Below are 20,366 nucleotides of genomic sequence, written 5' to 3'. Positions count from 1 at the left end.
ATGAGGGGAGCCACTTTCACACTGCTCTGATGGGGAGAGGCAAATAAGGCTAGGCTAATGTATCGTAATAGGTTGTTAAACGTTACTGCCCACTGGTTGGGAGCTTCGATTGGCCTAATGATGCAACCAAATATGAACCAAAGAGTATCACTCGTAGTCCGGGATATGTTTATATGGAAAACAAACTCAAGGCGTGCCAAATTCATGCCAAATTGAAAATTTCCAACAAAGTATACCTTTCGGGTGGAAAACAAACACACTATGATTTGCAAATGTAGTTCAAAAGGCGTGCATTTCAGCTCGAGAGCATCGCTAAAAGGATGATGAGGCCTGCCTCTGGAGCATGGGAATAACCGCGGGGAAGTTGACCCACAAAAAAAACACGGCGAAGTGAAATGAAACGTGCAGCAATAGGCGTGCATTTGGTTTGGGGCCAGGAAAAGCGTGCCAAAGTCACTCGCCGATTGGGTGTTACTGGAGCATTATGGTCCAAGCAAATTGTGCAACGATTAGCGTGGTTAATTCCGGTCGGTGTTTCTCCAGGCTGCTCGTGTGCATATATTTTCGATGGAAATCTGATTTTTCGCTGCTGATGAGGGCTGTGAAGGCGATGCGCTTCGACACAATGTGCTTACACCCAACACTTATCTGGAGAAGTGTGCTAGATTGGCACGTTACATTTAATCTATATTTTAGCACGTGATTGATTCAACGATAGCTTTTCAAATCGACAATCACAGCAATTTGAAAGGAAACTAGATCCTCAAATTTCAAAGATGAAGGTTTCTCTATTCTCTATTTCGGTCACATCTAAAAAAATGTAATGGACACCACTCTTAATTTTTTTTAACGCACTGTTGATTTTTAAAGGGCTTTCCATAAAGCGTACAACCAACAATCAATACGAAACTAACGATTTTAAATTGGCTCACTACTTGACTAGCCTATTGGTCCCAAGCAAACGATTAACGTATCCCATAATTCTAGTCGAAATTCTAGTACTACGCAATGTTTGTTTTGATTCGCTATGAAAGTTTGACAGATGAAATGAGGGGTTATTCGTTTTTCCTATGTTTCGAGGGGTGAATCGATTAGCTTGGGACCGAAGAGAGTACCAGAGCTGAGCCAAAAAGTTGAGCACGTTATTTCGGGACTTTCTAGTCTTAGAGTTACCTCTATGGTACAACTGTATGTGAGATATTGATGAGATTTATTTTTTTGATTGAAAGGCCTATCAATGCCATTATGTATGGAATATGACATCGTTCAAATGGCTGCCTCGTTTCCGCTTGGTGGCGTGCATCCGAGAGGTCAAATATTCCATGACTCTGGCGTAATGTTGACTTTGAGGGTTTGCGGCTTATTGGCATGCAACTTAACTTAACCCCTCCGCGCGAAATAACCATGCCCGGAAATCGCTCATGCAGAATATCGATTGTTTCGTGCACTGTGTGGCACGTTGGTCTGTCCTGTTGGTACAACATATTGCTCACATCCATATCGTCCACTTTAGGTCAGTAGAAGTCGGTAATCATCGACCTGTAGCGCTGATGGCCTTGCCAGCGTCGTTTTCGAAAAAGTACGGACCGATGACGCCTCCGGCCCAAAATTCACACCAAACAGTGACTTTCTGGAGATGCATTGCCACTCGTGTGGATTGACCTTGACCCAAATTCGACAGTTCTGCTTGTTCACATACCCGTTCATCCATAAATGGGCCTCGTCGCTGAAGGAGATTTTTCGGGCATCTTTAGCGGTGGTCTGATCTTGATCCAAATTTATGACACATTTGAACCCGCTAAAATGAAATAGATCAGCCAAAATAGATCAAACTGCGTGCGTAAACATCGGTTGCCCTATTTTTGGCCGTTCTATTTCAAACGTCAAAACCATTTTAATCCCTGATTTCGTGGTCAGCCATTTTTCACCGTGAAATTGACCTCCGATGGCCGTCTCCGGGAGTGATGTGTGGCTTTAACAAAATGCCTTGAACTACTCGTCCTTTTGAAAAGTTGTTCCCAGTGAAGTAATAATAAAAACCTTAATTTATCCACCTATGGTGAGGTCTGATCCTTCCTAAAAATATTAAATTAATTTTATAGCTATCCCTGCGGGTACCCGAAACATGCCCAGATGCAGCCAATGGGGTCCTGGGAAGTTTATTTGACTATAATTTATCTTGTTTTGAGATCTAATTTGGTTTTCTGTATCGCATGATGGGTTCTGGATCAAACTACACACTTACAAAAAACAAATTTTGCACGTGACGGAATCCATCTTTGGCATAAAAGATGAGACGTAAACAAACAGGTCATGTAATATAAAGTGCTCCAAGACTGAAAAGTTCGTTGCTAGACGAAAGGTACGTTTGATTGAGCTATATTTCGCGTCTGTTATGACTCAAATTTATGTCAAAATTGACGCTCGTATATGTCACTCTCAGAGCACCTAAATTTACGTGAACTTTTTTAAGTGTGTAGATACTGGTCATCGCTTCTACTCACTTGCTAAAAAAAATGATTTTTGGAATTGTGGAATCATTAGATGTTATAATGGTATTTTGAACTTGTTAGATACAAGAATAGGTATGACACATAAAATCTGTCACATTCGCTTTCAGATAGTCACAATCAGCGATTTTACGACTCGCGAGCGCTCACTTTGAGTGAACGCTCATGAATCATAAAATCGCTACTTGTGACACTCTGAAAACGAAATTGACAGGTTTCATGTGGATACATTGTGTTTGAGAGTATCCATTGGCCAAATTTAAGTGCTCTAGGCTTTGGTTTACCCCCCCCCCCCCCCCGACGATAATAGGTTAAGGTACTGCCGAAGCCAACATTTCCCCTACTTTGCAACCTTTTCTTTTAACTTACAAGTACAAAATATCACAATAGGGTAGAGAACTACTTCGGCCTAATCGCCCATTTTGGGCCTATCTTTCAGAAAACTTCAAATAAATCCATTATTTCAGAGTTAACATGTCAATTATGCGTTTGGTACGATACTTTAGTCAATAAGCTACCGAACAAAGTCAATGAGAATGCGTGATATGAAGGTTTGCACCCATTATTCTTAAAAACAAAAGAAGCGCTCCGACCGAAGCAATTTTTATCTTCATCCGATAGGCCGAACTGAATTCATTGGCGTTTCAATGCGTTAGGCCGAGTTTAGAATCCGTAGGCCGAGTTTGGCGTCAAGAAGCAGTGTTAGATTTTTGACAATATCTCAACGATTGGTTTCTCTTTATCAAATCTTACGGTACATACGGAAAGGTAAATAAATTTGGAAGCCATCAGTGATAATAACATTCCGTTTGGTGCTAAACTGCGCTAGATTAAGAAATACTAAGTGCGGGTTGTGCTTAATAGGCCGGAAAGGGGGTAGTTAACCCTACCATCTAACGATTTCATAATTCCAAAAATATTTTTAAATAGCAAGTGAGTGGAAGCAAACCTGCTGGCCATTTCCCTAGTGGTACTTGGAACATATCCGGAAAAGGCCAACATGGTCCTGGGCACTATATTTGACTACCATTGATCTTGTTTTTGAATTCTAATGTGATTTGATGTGTCGCGTGATGAGTTTTGGAGCAAGTCAGAAACTGGCTACTACCTACTGCTTCCCTGGGGGTTCCCGGAACATGCCCGGAAGTGGCCCAGGTGGTCCTGGGTACTTTATTTTATTACCATTTATCTTGTGTTTCAATTCTCATGTGTTTAGATGTGTCGCATGATGAGTTTGCAATCTCCAGAACCAGTTGACCGTACCCAAAAGAATTCAATAGCGTTCAGTGGAACCACAGTACCTTACCCATAGCGCTAGTTGTGTCCACTTCGGTACAGCGGTTGCTGAGAAACATGAATGTATTTATTTCATTACACACATGCCCTCACACACGCATACATTTTCCAATATCGTCGAGCTGAATCGATGGGTATGAAACCAAGAGCAAATTTTCATTATGTCGTAAGTAACATTCGCACCGATCCGAGAAAAATAAAGTTTTGTTTTGATGACCGAAAAGTTATTCCTATTTCCAAGTAAACACATATAATCTCATAGTGATAGCAATGTTTAACATATTTAGCCGGGTTTTAATCATACAAAGGCAAATCGCTAGCTTTCATGCTAAGAAATACTGGTTTTTGAAATACTGGTTGGTGAGTTATTATACGTCGTTTGTTGGCCCCTATTGTTACTTAAGTCAAAGTGTATTTACCAGGATATTCGGGAGAATTATCAATTACGTCCCCTTACGTGCAGCCCATTCATCATTTTAGGACCACCGAAATCATCTTAGCAACAAACAGTTCGATTTATTCACTTTAATAATGAGAAAGTGAAACGACGAAAGTACACTTTTCACGGGTTTCTCAGTGCTGTTACTTAAGGCAAACGGCATCTCAATAGAAATCGGGTGACTTAAGTAACATTGAAAACTATTTTGATCGGAAGGTTATTACGTCAAAAAGCAATTCGACTGGTAAATAAATTTAAAAATGGTATGTGATCCTATATTCGGACAGTATATAGTGTAATAGCAGGAGTATCGATTGACACTGATAGCTCGACTTTGTTTACCTTTGTTACATTCGACGTAATGAAAATTTGCTCTTGAAACACTCGGCCTCGAATCGAAAGTCGGTTTTCCAAGCGGTAAAAATGGTAAAACAACAGAAAAATCCTGCAGTACAGAACCCAAGTAATAATTTGGGTTTTACGATGGTTCTGTAGACCATGATTATTTAGACTTGTAGAATGCGTACACGATTAAGAAGACTTCTAGAAAACCACGATCAAACTTGCAATGTTACTTGGAAAGCGTCCGTTGAAATGTCCATCAGATAATCCACATGTTGCCTGCCTGATCCTTAGCTTGCGATTCTTTCGCAGCTGCGACGACGTTGCCGGCAGCAACAGCAGCACCGGTAGTGCAATAGAGCTGGAACTCCGCCAGTATCAACAGCAGTCGAATGTTTCTCGCTAGCGATGACCACTTTGATGGAACCGTCATAGTTTCACAGACAATCGAGAAAAAAAAACTCGGTTTGTTTTGCAGAAGAAATCCCAACAGCGAAAGAAAACAAAACAAAACTTGAGTGGGACATCTCCGGAAAATTTTGAGACTAGGGCGTAATTTCTTTTGTAAACAAACACGTCAATCGCTGATTTCTCGCAAATTAAAGCTGAACCTAAAAAATTAACGGTACAAACATGATTCCTCTACCAGTTCACAGTCCTAGTTCGCGAGATTGAGTTTCAATTCACGAGAAATCGGCGGTAGACGTGTTTGTTTACAAAACCAGTTCCGCCAAAATCTCAAAGTTCTCCGGATCTTTCAAACTGGTTTGGAACAGTGCTTGCATTGATCCAATTCAGTTCAAAATAGATCGAGAATTGTACTGGTTTAAAAAAATTACATTTTAGAACTAGTCTAAACAAAATGCAGACCCCCAGTGCCAGGGATTGGTCTGGATCTGTTCCAAAAATTTAGACCAAACAAGCCAAATGGACCGCCGCTAAAGATGCCCTAACTGCTCCAAAACCCAATCAGCGAACACACGGCGCTGTCTATGATCGTTAGCCTGCGTTTGTCGTTGAAGCCTGCGAGAGGCCCAGTTCTTGTGCGCGGCGCGGAATCGACTGCAGAATTTCGCGTACAGCGTTACTCGCAATGTACATTAACTTTGTTAAAACAATTTTATCATTGTTTGTTTTACCATTGCTGTTGAACGCTCTCGTCATGGTAATTTGGCAAGACACACTGAATAAATGACAGCTAATTTGACACTTGTAGCTTCAACAATACGGCCGCAATGGTCTGTCAAAGTTAGCAAATCCCTTTTGGAAAACCCTTTATAAAGAAGGAAAAAGTTTCTTAAATATAGTAGACCACAGAAAAATCACACAAAAAAGCTATCGGTAAAAAATCGATCTGAAAGGGGTTTTCATAAAAAATGCTTCATATCTCACTGAAAATTACAAGTTCGCAAATTGGTGTCTTGGACAAAGTTTATGGAAATCATAAGTTCTACAACTTTGTACAGCATTTCAACATCGTAAAACGACAGAAATAAGAGATATTTTTGTTTAAACCACGACCTAATGGGCTTAATTTATGGACGGGCCCCAGATGCGCCTCTATCTACCTGGACACTCATCTGAAGACATCAAGTTGATTAAACTTCATCTTAGGGATAATCATCCTTTCTGGACCACTTCTTTGCAATGGTTTTTCCTTATTTACATGCAATTTTCCTCCACCGCAAAAAAAATCTTGAAAAACATTGTTCAGATTTTTTATTGATTGCCCAGATAATTTCCTTATAATTTTACTAAAAAAAATATCTTTCTACGATGCTTGGTTCATAAGTTATGCATTTTCAAAGTACGTGATGTCCAAGAGAATCCAAGACCTTCAATGAAAATATTCCCGGACAATTACCACCCCGAGTTTATATACTTTTTTTTATTTTTTCTCCTTCATATATCTCTAAGCTCTATTGTGGGCAGAATTTTATAACATTCCCAAGTAACATTGCAGGTTTTATCAAGGTTTTATAGCATTCTACAAGTCTAAATCATGGTCTACAGAACCCTCATAAAACCAAAATTGTTACTTGGGTTCAGATACCCTTCGGCCCATTTTGCCCAAAAATAAAAAATAAATACCCAGTGCCAGTGCAAATAAATGAAAATTACTAACCATTCGATCTAATTTATACACTATAGACGCTCACATTCATCAGGATGTGTGCTTTTTTTTATAAATTTATCACTGCTAAACAATATTTTACAGAGATGATTTTTTTTTAAATCTCGTTTTACCCAGGTAACAATTTGATGCTTAACAAGTAATGTTTAATCGATTTTAATTCAGCCTTAGTTTGAATAATTGTTGTACGTAGACCACGCTAACCTTTATTCAGCTTTTAAACATCTTAATCTGGTAGTTTTAATCAGCTGAAAGCTTAACAGTTATATAAATTATAAGCTTTTTAAGGCATTAAATAAAAGTCTCTTTCAACCCTTGTTCAGTCTTCTAATTTTTTTTTAGAAAAAAAATAAACAATGGAAGACTACTTCATATCTTATACATTTTTGTGGGACTGCAACAAGGTACTGACTAATTGAATGTACATATTTATATTGTTATTATAAGTCTACAAATTACCTTTGCATTTCGGGATTCGAACCGGCAGTCACTGATTCACAGGCATCAATCATACCTACTGGACCACTTAAGCATATGTGTGGTAAAAGGTATCGTTGACTTGAAACACGTCAAATTTATGTTGAATAACAGCAACCGGAAGAGTATTATACAGCAATGCAGAATTGTAAACAACAACTGGTGATAGTAAAACATTCCTCTTGTTTTCAAGTGTAGTTAACACAATGTGGACACAAGTGCGCGATTTATTTCGATGGTTATGTGGAAGCTATTTTAGTACCATAATTATATTTTTGGAATGCTTTTGGAGTAGTGTTAAGCTAAAATAAGGCTTGTTCAATCTTTAGATCAGCTAACTTATTGAGGTTGTTTTATGAGGATACAATTAGCTTAATGTACTACTAATCAACTATATATTCAGCCTGCTGTTAATCATATTTGTACACCTAAACCAAACAATAATCAGATTCTGTTCATACTGTTCAGCTTGAATTGTTACTTGGGTAGTTCTAACCACTTTTCCATACATTTTTTTTATTATTGTGGTGCACAGTTCGAATGAAAACAAGAATCTCAAGAAACAAAATCTTGGTATCGGACGACGTTGTATTTTTTTTTCAATAATCTTAAGTTTTCTAAGGCTTTGCACTATGAAAGATTTTAGGCTTTCAAAGATCCCACTTAAAAGCATGATTTAACAAACCTAAACAGTCCGCATCATGATCTCTTGCCGTCCGAATCTATTTGCTTTTTTGCTGAAGGAAGTGTTACCAACAATCAATACGAAACTAACGATTTTAAATTGGCTCACCACTTTAGTAGCCTATTGGTCCCAAGCAAACGATTAACGTACCCTATTCTAGTTGAAATTCTATTACTACACTATGTTTGTTTTGATTCGCTATGAAAGTTTGACAGATAACATCAGGGGTGTGTGGATTCATGCAGAACATGCAGGGGTGAGTGAAATATCTTGGGACTGCTTGGGACCGTTGTTCTGGTACTAAGTGAGCCAAAAATAATAATGATTTTCTTCGGGACCCAGTGGTCTTAGAGTTACCTCTATGGTGTTACTGCTACCTAACGCTACAACAAATTTAAACATCACTTTTCAGTGCTCAATATAACTGTAAATTTTCTAGCTTGTTCGACTCTTATTCCTCTTCGATCCTTATTTGGATCCTACCCGAGGTAATCGTGCTTGGATATCGATTTGGAAAATTCCTCTTCGATCCTTCAGATTCTTATAGTAAACTGCTTGGAAGTCGATTTGGAGAAACGTTTTACTGGCGCCTAAGCGCAAAAGAAAAGAGCAATCTCTTGATCCCTCTTCTGATGAAATTAATTTGAGCAATCAATTGGATATGCTCACGGATGATGAGAATGATCCATCATACAGGAATCATTCTAGTAAACTTTCCCGGCTTAAACTGGCTAAAACCTTGGACGGATTTCAATGTATTCTCAAGTCTCAATCTTACTGAGAAGCAGCACCAATTGTTTACTTACGACACCAAAACTGAACGTGTTTTCAAGGTTGTCCTGAAAGGTCTGCCCAGTGGTGAATTCCCGGATCAGATCAAATATGAACTGGCAAAATTACTTGGAGTTGTACCAGTTCAATTAATCAAAATAAAAATGAAGTCCCGTCCTGGTGATTCACGCAACGAGATTTCTAATGATTTTTATTTACTTCACTTCAAGTCTAGTGAGCTAAACAACCTCAAGGCCTTAGAAAAAGCTAGCATTATGTTCCATGTCCGACTTCAGGAAGACAAGATGAAATTTCCAAAACTTCACCCAGTGCCGTTAGTGTCAGGGATGGGGTCATGGAACCAAAAATTGCTACATGCCAGCTAAATGCATGAATTGTGGCGATTCCTCTCACGCAAAGGACGACTGTCCTGTGAAGGAAGATCCTAACAAATTTCAATGTTCAAATTGTGGTGAAAACAACAAATCCAATTTTTGGGAATGTAAGACTCGTAAAGCGATCCTACATTCTCTTTCTAAGCGACAGGTAGCAAACGCTCCACGTTCCCGACCAGGTACAAATTCCTCTGCTGTTAACAACGGTCAGCGAGGAAAAAATTCTACATTCGTACCCGTTGGTACAAATATCACCCCTGCTTCAAATTTTTCATCTATACCTGCTCCCCTCACTGCTAACAATGTTCAGCGAGTAAATGGAGCTACCTATGCTGCTTTTGCAGCGGGTCGAAATCAAGATACTAACCAACGTAATTCTAACGGGAATTTTGAAAAGTTTGAAAATGGAATTTTTACAGAAATCATTAATTGACATGATTACTGATATCCCTAAATCTAACTCCATGTTTGATGCTATTCAAGCTGGAGTAAAATTTGCGAACAATATTGTCATGACTTTGAAATTCAGCAAAGGATTTTAAATCATTAAATATTTTAAATTGGAATGCTCGATCTCTTAAAGATAATGAAGATTTCCGTTGTAACTGAAACGTTCCTTAAACCTGACCATAAGGTTAAGAAGGACGCAAATTATTTCATTTATAGAAATGATCGTCTTGATGGACCCTGTGGTGGCGTTGCCATCATTGTTCATAGACGAATCAAACATAAAATTCTTTCTTCATTTGAAACCAAAGTTTTTGAAACTTTGGGAGTTTCTGTTGAAACAAAATTTGGACAACTTACGTTTATAGCTGCCTATTTGCCATTCCAATGCCTAGGCCAGCAAAAAATTTTCTCAAGGGTGACCTCCAGAAACTTACCCGTCATAGGTCTAAATTCTTCATTATTGGTGATTTTAATGCAAAACACCGCTCATGGAATAATGCTCAAAGCAATTCCAATGGTAATATTCTGTTTGATGATTGTTCTGCAGGTTATTACACTATTCAATATCCAAACAGTTCAACATGCTTTTCTTCTGCAAGAAATCCCTCAACTATTGATTTGGTCTTAACTGATTCATGTCAACTTTGTAGCCAAATGGTTACCCATGCTGACTTCGGTTCTGATCACCTTCCAGTAACTTTTGAAATATCCCAAGAAATAATTTGTAATCCCAACAGCTCTACTTTCAATTACCATAGAGCTGATTGGGAGCAATATCGAACATTTATGGAATATAACTTCGATCCAAACATTCCTTTGCAAACCAAAGATGAAATTAATTATGCTCTTGAATCTCTGACTACTTCTATAGTTGAAGCAACAGCTGCGTCAGTACCGAAATGCGAGGTTAAACTCGATTCAATTATAACAGACGACGATCTTCGGCTCTTGATCCACCTGAAAAATGTCCGTAGGAGACAATATCAAAGAACACGCGATCCTGCCATGAAAGTTATCTGGCGGGATTTGCAAAAACAAATTAAAATGCCCTGAGGAACAAATCTTTTGAAAATAATGTCTCTAAATTAGACCCGAGTTCCAAACCCTTTTGGAAACAGACAAAAATTTTGAAAAAAAAACCTCAAAAGCCTATTCCAGTGCTTAAAGAAGGTGGTAAACTTTTTATCACAAATTTGAAACTTGCTAAGCAATTCGAGAGTTCCCATAATTTCAGATTGGGTCTTACTGGTTCTATTGAGAATCAGGTTGCTCGGGATTATCTGAATATTTTCTCTCGGGAAAATATTTTTGATAATTCTTGGGGGACGAAGTAAGGTCTATAACTAAAAAGTTTCATAATATGAAAGCTACAGGTGATGAGGGAATTTTCTATATCCTCATCAAAAAACTTCCAGAGAGTACCTTGTCTTTCTTGGTAAAATTATTTAACAGATGTTTCCATTTGGCATACTTTCCTGATAAATGGAAAAATGCAAAAGTTGTTCCAATTTTGAGCCGGACAAAAATCAAGCTGAAGCTTCTAGCTACCGTCCAATAAGTTTGCTTTCTTCAATAAGTAAACTTTTTGAAAAGATAATTTTGAATAGAATGATGCTTTATATCAATACGAACTCAATTTTTTGCAGATGAGCAGTTTCGATTTCACCATGGGCATTCAACTACTCATCAACTCTTAAGAGTTACCAATTTAATTCGTTCAAACAAATCTGAAGGCTGCTCTACTGGAGTTGCTCGTCTAGACATAGAAAAAGCATTCGACAGTGTTTGGCATGAAGGTTTGATTGCTAAATTGAAAAAGTTTAATTTTCCTCTCTATATTTTGAAATTAGTTCAAAATTATTTAACTGACAGAACACTGCAGGTAAATTATCAAAATCTAAAACCTGAACTACCTGACTACCTGATAGAGCAGGAGTTCCTAAGGGTAGCATTCTTGGGCCTATATTGTATAACATTTTCACTTCGGACCTCCCTGATTTGCCTCAGGGTTGCCACAAATCTTTGTTCGCTGATGAAACAGGCATTTCCGCTAAAGGAAGAAATCTTTGTGTATTTGCAGCAGACTGCAGAAAAGTCAAAACTCAACTATGAACGGAATTCCAATTTCCTGGTCAAACCAAGTGAAATATCTTGGATTAGTACTTGACCAGAAATTAACTTTTAAAGATCACATTGAGGGCATTCAAGCCAATTGTAACAAATATATAAAAAAAATTGTATTCTCTTATAAACAGGAAATCGAAACTTAGCCTGAAGAATAATCTTCTAATATTTAAACAAGTTTTCAGACCGGCCATGCTTTATGCTGTGCCAATATAGTTTGTTGATACCAGAGCAATCGGGATATCGGGAAGGTCATTCTTGTGAAACCGCGTTGAATTTGGTATTAGCGAAGTGGAAAAATAACTTAGAGTGCAATGATTCCCAAGTAACATTGCAAGTTTTATCGAGGTTTTAAAGCATTCTACAAGTCTAAATCGTGGTCTACAGAACCCTCATAAAACCAAAATTGCTGCTTAGGATCGTTGTTCCAAACACCTGGCGATAGTGTTGTCCTTTGAACCGGAAGTAGCTGCAGTCAATGCAGAACTCCGTTATCTCCAGGAACAAGTCCAGGTTGATGTTGGTGTGTTGCTTGATGTTGTCCCTGTTGTTGATGACGTCGTGTAGTACCAAGTCCTTATGAATGCACGTGAAAAGTGACACTACATCCAGGGAAATCAGGACGCAGCCGGGCGGAAGCTGCACGTTATTGATGTACTCACAGAAGATGAATGAATTTGGCACGTTGTATCTACCAGCGATGGACTTCTGTATGATTTTACCAACGAGCTGCGAGAGTGTGTACGAAGGTGACGTCATGCATGGTACTACTGGTCTCAACGCCAAACCGACTTTGTGTGCCTAGGGGGCACCGTAGATTCGAAGGGATGTAGCCTTGTACGTCTTCAACTTCATTTCGGTGGCCCGATCGATGAGTTTCAGATCTGCTAGTCGCTTCGCGAACTGATTGTTTTTTGCTTGATATCCTGATGTTGGATCCCGATTCAGCTTCTGGTAGGTGTCATCATCGTCTATCATCCGTTGCAGTTTCGCCTCATACTCTTCACGTCTCATCACCACGGTTCTGTTCCCTTTGTCTGCCTCGATGACTACTATCTCGGGGTGTTGCTTCAGAGACTCCTTCGTTGACTTGGTGGTGGTACGGTAGAAATTTGTCACGGGGTCGTGACTTCCCTTTTCCCTTTCCGCGTGAAGAAAATTCTGGATTTGATTAGCAACGGCGCATCTATTGCGTTCTTGAACCTCTTCCGTTTCGTGCACTCGAACGACATTCTCCACATCGGCGATCAGGTGGTACCTAGATAGGAAGCTCATTCATATCTGTGTATGGCAATGCAAATTTCGATCCCAGGCTTAACAGCAGTTCGACCTCCCTCGTGATTGTGACGTCGGTGCTGTTGAGGAGCAATTTGTTTGTTGTGGCTTGAGGTCCTGATGGTTGTAGCTTCCAGCGACCTGTCGATGATTGTTTGGTACTTCCTATCGGCTCTGATTGATGTGCTCCGGACGTGTCATCGAAGAAGCGCTTGCTTTCGCTTTCTGGGATGCTCTGACATATCCGAAGTTTGAGGTTGGAAAAGGTCCTCTTTTGTTGATTTCCACGTTCAATATCGCCTTCTTGAATCGCGCGACGTGCCGATTCAGCTCGTTGAGGTACGAACTGTTATACTCGATCAGCGGATTTTTGCATTGGTATAATCGTGTGGCAAGATTATGCTAATGCAAAAATGGTCAGGCATCGCAAGGTCTCAATTGATAACTGTGGACGTGCATCTTAGAGCACTAAGTTGAGAGCACGCAATAAGCTAATATGCGATAAGCAATAAGCTTGAAATGCTAATAATAGGAAGTAGAAGAAGACGAAGAAGTGCACATGGATCAACACAGCAAAAAAATAATTTTAATATCACATGAAAGTGCATGCACTTCAATCGTGTCAAAATATGGTGTAATATTACTTGCCAAAAAGGACAAAATCATCATTAATCCTTGAGGCCACATTATTGAAGTGCATCTCTCTTGGATGGAATATTAAAATTTATTTTTTGCTGTGCACTCAAAGGGTGGCTTTAAAGGGATCAGATGAGGGCATGGAGTGTTCATTGAAAAATTGTGGATGGCTTGGGCCATTGTTGAAGAATGTGAGATGAAAATTGGTTGCCAATAATCAGTTGGAGGAGAAAACTTGCTTTCCAGTTATTGCCATATCTGACTATAGCATCAGGAAACAGGAATAAATAATTTTAAAACGGTCAATTCGGGCACATAAGCCCAGTGCAATTAAATTTCATCATCGATTAAACTGTGCTTGAACTGGCAACGAATCAAAAAATGGCTCAATTATCCTAAGTGAATTTATTTTAGGCCTTCGGATATTCGAGTCCGACCTGTTTTTTTTATGTAAACGAAATTCCCATTCGAATCAACTATTTCTTTAAATTTAATATATTCACTTCATTGGATAATACCCAACAGCTTATATTGGACATGCTTGAATCCATATGACCAATTTGTAGAGCACTTGTACCAGAACTGGAACTCAGCTCCTATATTTTGAAAAGTTAACTGTTATCATAAAACTAAAAACCAGCTTTAAAGTGTAGTAAAAAATTAATAATTGATAAACATGTTTATGAAAGTATATCAAAAACGTGAAAATACCCTGTTGAGGCCACCTGATCTTTTACTTGGCTTAAACCCCACCACCGAGGATTTTGCGTTTCATTGAAATCAAAGTCGTTCTAATTTGGCAAAATGCTTCAACTCACCTTGAGCCGTCCTCCGGCTAGATACGTCCATCAACACCGTCCACCGTACTCAATAGCCAGCGCATAATAATCCTTCAACGTGCAGAAAATTGACGGCTTGATGCAACCGGCGTAATCTCTACCCACAGCAGGTGACTCCAAATGTCTTCAACTTTGAAATCTTCGTTTTGCGTTTTGTCGGATCCGATCTTCATCGGGTGCTGCAGAGTGCAGTGCAGTGGGTGTGTTCGATTCAACTACATATACACCGTTTTTCCGCGAACGTTTCCTCTGCTTCTGGCTCTGACCGACCAACCTGCAATTCCGTCCGCCTCTAACTTTGCGCCGGTCCGTTTGCTTTGTTCACTATTACACAATCATTTGGTAAACATACACCAGCACCAGCGTCATTTGAACCGGGAGCACTCCGTGATCGATCATGTACACTATTAGACTCCTCTTCAATACTTTTCAAGATGGTTCCACTTTAAACCATCACAACACTAGGGGGTCGATTTTCCGATCGATGATGCTGCCATAATAGTTTCCGCGTGAGAAAAAAAAACCTGATCACACCTCACTTTGTGCTGGGAAATTTAATCGATCGTTTTTACGTTAGCACACTGACTGGGCCTCCAAATATCCAAACCGTTTGTTTACGTAACGCAAGAGGTCTTCTTCGGCGAAGAATTGCACTAGCCACTTTTCACACGATTTGGGGAACAAACAAATAAAGAAAAAACAGTCGATCTTCTTCGATTTTATGAGCCAATCAAAAATTGCCGAAATTAATTCGATCAGTTCGCTTTGATCCAATCAATTTGGTTTTAAACACATTCCAGCATAAAGCAGCCAGCGTAAGATCTTCTCTTCTCCGTTTTTAGGGATTGCTTCAACCACGCACCCTTTCACTGCCGGGCGAAGCATAAAAGTTTAATAGTTCTTCTTTTTATGAGTCACACTCACATTCAGCAGGGAAGCGAGGAAAGTAGAAAGGAATTAAAGAGCAACAAACCGCGATCCACGGTCTGAGATTCACGTTTCCCCGAAAGTCACACGATCCGTCCCCGTCCGGTACTGGCGAAAGACTGAATCCACATTCCGCGAGGGGAGATAGCAGCTGGCGCTTGGCGCTCCATCTCCATCCAATGCCCAACATCATCGTCGGATCGAACCGAACCAACCGGCACACGACAGGCAGAGAAGAAGAGGTTCCTCTCTCGGACGCTTGCTCTTGCATTGAAGTCGCTTGAAAGTCTCGGGAAAAGAGAGCGGCCCTACTACCTAGCTACTGACCGGTGTGCACTTGACTGGCTGGATGCCCCTTTCTGATACACGGCCGATGAGAGTACCTGACTCAGTCGAATTCAACTGAAAATTGCAAAAGTGGGGCTACTCAGTTAGTGAGTAATTTTTTTCTAAAATCGACCAAAATTTTACTCAGTCTAGGACTGAGTGAAATGTCTCACGATTTTCCTCATATTTAAGAAGTTTTTCCTGGAAAATCGAGACAAATTATACTCATTCACTAAGGCTTGCCGAGTGATTAAAAGTGACATTTCGAAAGTGGTTTTTCATGTTCGAAAATCCCTGTGTTACCGATCGATCGGTTTTCGAGCAGAACTCAGCAACGGTTGTCAAAATTTAACTTTTTGTCGGTCAGAAATAACCACGCTCGGATGGGAGGGTTGATCGATAACATTTCATCTGTCAAATTTTAACCAAAAGTTGAAAAAAACTACGAGGGACAGCCCTAAGGGGTTGTACGCAATGGTGATGTAGGACTACGTGGTCTTATATAATAAATCTTTTTTGTTAACTGCAGCAGTAGCTTGTGTTTTGTGTAGGAATGGGAATTTGATCGGGATTCTCTCTGTTTATACTCTTTAGTATGACGCGCTTGACATAGATGGCTCACAGAAACTCATGAAGAGCTACTGATTCCGATCAATAGCGGTGTGACTGCTTCCTCCTTCTATGGATGGTCATGTGGGCTGCAGCTCGCTGCTATGAAGCAGCCTTTCGTTGTCTACTGAAGAACTCCACCACTCACCACACGGTTATTGAATAATCACCCTTTGGTGAGACCGGATGGAATTCAACATTGAAATCTGTGTTAGGGAAATCGCTTTTCGTAGGCAATCGGGGAAAATTTTAATTATCATTGCAACAGTTGCACATTCGTGCAATTTTCAACAGTGACATTTTGAAAAATTATAAAGTATTAAACTTAACAGATGCGTAGAAATATTTCTGATCGATTGATGATAAAATTATTGAAATATGTCCAGGAACAGCCGAGTTATTAGCGTTCAAAATCTTTCATAATTTTGTTACATGTTCCATTTTCGGTTTTCACAAAGTGTACCCCCATATAGAAATCACAGACGTAGACCTACGTCAAAATCCGCCAAATGGTTCCCAGCCTAAGTAGCCCCATTTTTTGCAATTTTGAGTCAAATTCGACTCAATTCTGAGTTACTGTCATTGGTCGTGTAGCGCGCCGGGAAGTTTTATGAGAAATTGCAACATGTGTCCCACTCATGACGGTGAATTCGAGACGAGAGGAGAAAAATAAACATTACCGCACTCCACCACGCACTGACTGCTGGGTGGTAAGGTAAGGTGGCTACTCCCCCGGGGTAGCACCCGCAGGCGGTGGTTCACTTTCAGAGGTAGAGAATGAATCGAACTTTGAGTAGGGTTGGAATGCTGATTAGAAAACAATCAGCGAATCAAAGTGGTTGATTGTTGTTTACGCAAATTTCTTTATGGTATGATGATGTTGATTTTTGTTTGTTTTGTTTTTGTGTTTTTGCAGCGTTTGTGTTTGGGAATTATTTTGAATTGTGCGCTTTTTTAGGGACACTCCTTGACCAGTGCTCTCATACCAAAGTGAGAGCTGGTTACTCGCTGAATTTCAATATGTGCGACCCCCAACCACTTCTGGACATTCCTAAAGTTCTCAGAACTTTTAAAAAGTTCCCACAATTTTCCTGAGATTAATGGAACTATCATTAAGTTTATTGATCTTCCCTGAAGAAGAATAACTCAAACTCTTTTAAACTTCTATGGATTGGAAACTATCTGAGCTTCGCCTAAGTCGCCGCAATTTTCCTGGTGATCATGAATTAGTGTTCTCATTTCCCAGCCCTTTTTGGCTCTTCTCATGAATTCCCGGGAATCGAGAAATATTTTAGCTCAAAGATCAGAAAAGTGTAAAGTTAAATTCATGACAGTTACTCATCAGAATGTTTTGTCCTAATTTCTGCACATAGAGTTATTAAGTATGGAATAGTTTAACCACTATTTTTTTTTTCTTTTAATTTTGTCGAATCTCTTAGCGGAATCTCTTTAGGAAGGCCTTTTGAGTGTGTTGATTTATTTCCATTTAATTCCGTTATAATTGCTTATCTTTTGACAGATACGTGTATTTCGTCTACTACTTGCAGACTTCATCAGTGCTAAGTAAAGGGTGATACGGTCAAAATTTGGTCAATATCAACTTGACGTATTTCTTTCAATTTTGCATTTAAAAAACCTGAACACCCCTCATTTTGAAGGTGTGTGTGTGTAGAATGTTGCTCCTATTTTGATTTTGGAATTCACTCTTCAGTTGTCAAAATGCCGTCCAAGCAAGAAGAGCAGCGTATCAAAATTTTGCTCGCGCATCGCGAAAATCCGAGCTACTCGCACGCAAAGTTGGCAAAATCGCTAAAAGTTGCCAAATCAACCGCTACAAATGTAATTAAAGTGTTTGGGGAACGTTTGTCGACAGCCAGGAAGTCTGGATCGGGGGGAAATCGAAAACCGGAAGCCGCTGAGACGACAAAGAGAGTTGCCGGTAGTTTCAAGCGAAACCCTAACCTCTCTCTCCGAGATGCCGCAAATAAGCTGGGTGTATCGTCTAAAACCGTGCATCGAGCCAAAAAACGAGCCGAACTATCGACTTACAAGAAGGTAGTGACTCCAAATCGCGATGATAAACAAAATACGACGGCCAAAGCGTGATCCCGGAGGCTGTACACGACGATGCTGACGAAGTTTGACTGCGTGGTAATGGACGACGAAACCTACGTCAAAGCCGACTACAAACAGCTTCCGGGACAGGAGTTTTATACGGCAAAAGGAAGGGGAAAGGTAGCAGATGTTTTCAAGCACATGAAACTGTCAAAGTTCGCAAAGAAATATCTGGTTTGGCAAGCCATCTGTACCTGTGGCTTGAAAAGCAGCATTTTCATAGCTTCCGGGACTGTCAACCAAGAAATTTACGTGAAAGAGTGTTTGAATAAACGTCTGCTGCCTTTCCTGAAGAAACACGGTTGTTCCGTACTGTTTTGGCCGGATTTGGCATCTTGCCATTACGGTAAAAAGGCCATGGAGTGGTACGCCGCCAACAACGTGCAGGTGGTTCCCAAGGACAAGAACCCTCCCAACACGCCAGAGCTCCGCCCAATTGAGAAATACTGGGCTATTGTCAAGCGGAACCTAAAGAAGACCAAAAAAACTGCTAAGGGCGAGCAGCAGTTCAAGGCAAACTGGCTTTCTGCGGCGAAGAAGGTGGACAAGGTGGCTGTACAAAATCTGATGGCAGGGGTCAAGCGTAAGGCCCAGCAATTCGGATTTGGAAAAGCGGAAGCCTAACTGAATATTTTTCCTGAATTTTATACTAATTGAACTTGAAAAAGAAATTTAATTTGATTTTTTATATAAACGATTTCACCGATTTACACGCGTTTTCCCTTGACCAAATTTTGACCGTATCACCCTTTACTAAACATCACTGGCACTGATGAAGTCGGCAAGTAGTAGACGAATATATAATTATAACGGAATTAAAAGGAAATAAATCAACACACTCAAAAAGCTCTTCATATTAAATTTTAATGTTTTTCATTCCATTGGAAAAAAATCCGCGCTGCCTTCGATTCTTATTCTGACTTGTTTCATAATGTTAAGTTTCAACTTCCCTTCGGGAGTTTCTTTTGACCCAGAATATATATCCGAATTCCGTCTGAAGTCTCTTCCAACTTTCCTAGAAAGCTAAAGTGGCGCCAAAACGAGAAACTGCACCCAAGTCCTGCTAGCCGGTTCATTTTGAATTTCCCGACACTACCGCAAAACTGGAGTGGTCCATCGGCAGAAGTGGGAACAATCGGGCTGGACTCGAAATACTATTCGAACTACAATTGAAAGGAACGTCTTTATTTGTCAGTAGTATAATTTGAACTGAAGAAAATGAAATTATGCTCTAAAAGCAAGGCATACTGCGTTGTATATACTCAACACTCCTCCTCAACGCTGCTACAGTAGACCACACTGCTTCCTTAGAAATTCCAACCGTATCCGTGGTAGAGGCTTGGTTAAAAGATCCGCGGCCATCTTTTCCGTAGGGCAGTACTCATACTTGATAACACCTTTCGTCTTCAGGTCCTTGGAGTAGTGAAATTTTGTTGAAATGGGTTTGGTACGGTTACTGAACTTTTCGGAGTACAGCATCTTCAAACAGCTTTGGTTGTCTTCGAATAATATTGCGCTTCTGTTTTCTCCCCTAGGTACTTCAATAGTCTCTGCAGCCAAACCGCTTCTTGGGATGCTTCGGAAAGAGCCACGAATTCCGTCTCTGCTGTAGATAGTGAAACGCAGGATTGCTTTCGGTATGCCCATGCAATGGTTCCACCGCAGTATTTGAATACATGTCCACTATTGGACTTCCTGTCGTCGCGACATTCTGCCCAATCGGCATCAGCGTAACCCACCAGACCAGATGAATCACCACTGCTACTCAGTCGAAGCTTCAGATCAATCGTCCCCTTCAGATAGCGAACCATTCGCTTCAACTCGTTCCAGTCATGTTGGGTTGGGTTACTCACCATACGACTCAAGATTGAGATTGCCGTTGCGATGTCAGGTCTGCTGTTGACTGCGATGTACAACAGCTGCCCAACTACCTTTTGATATTCTTGATTATTTGGGAGCTGGCCATCGGTATCTTCCGTCTTGATGTACCCAGGATCAATTGGCACGGTTGACAC

Source organism: Ochlerotatus camptorhynchus, unplaced genomic scaffold (assembly GCF_037179485.1).
Source record: "Ochlerotatus camptorhynchus isolate MF236.1 unplaced genomic scaffold, CSIRO-AGI_Acam_v1.1 ptg000402l, whole genome shotgun sequence".
Classification (NCBI taxonomy): Eukaryota; Metazoa; Arthropoda; class Insecta; order Diptera; family Culicidae; genus Ochlerotatus; species Ochlerotatus camptorhynchus.
This window is presented reverse-complemented; position numbering follows the sequence as displayed.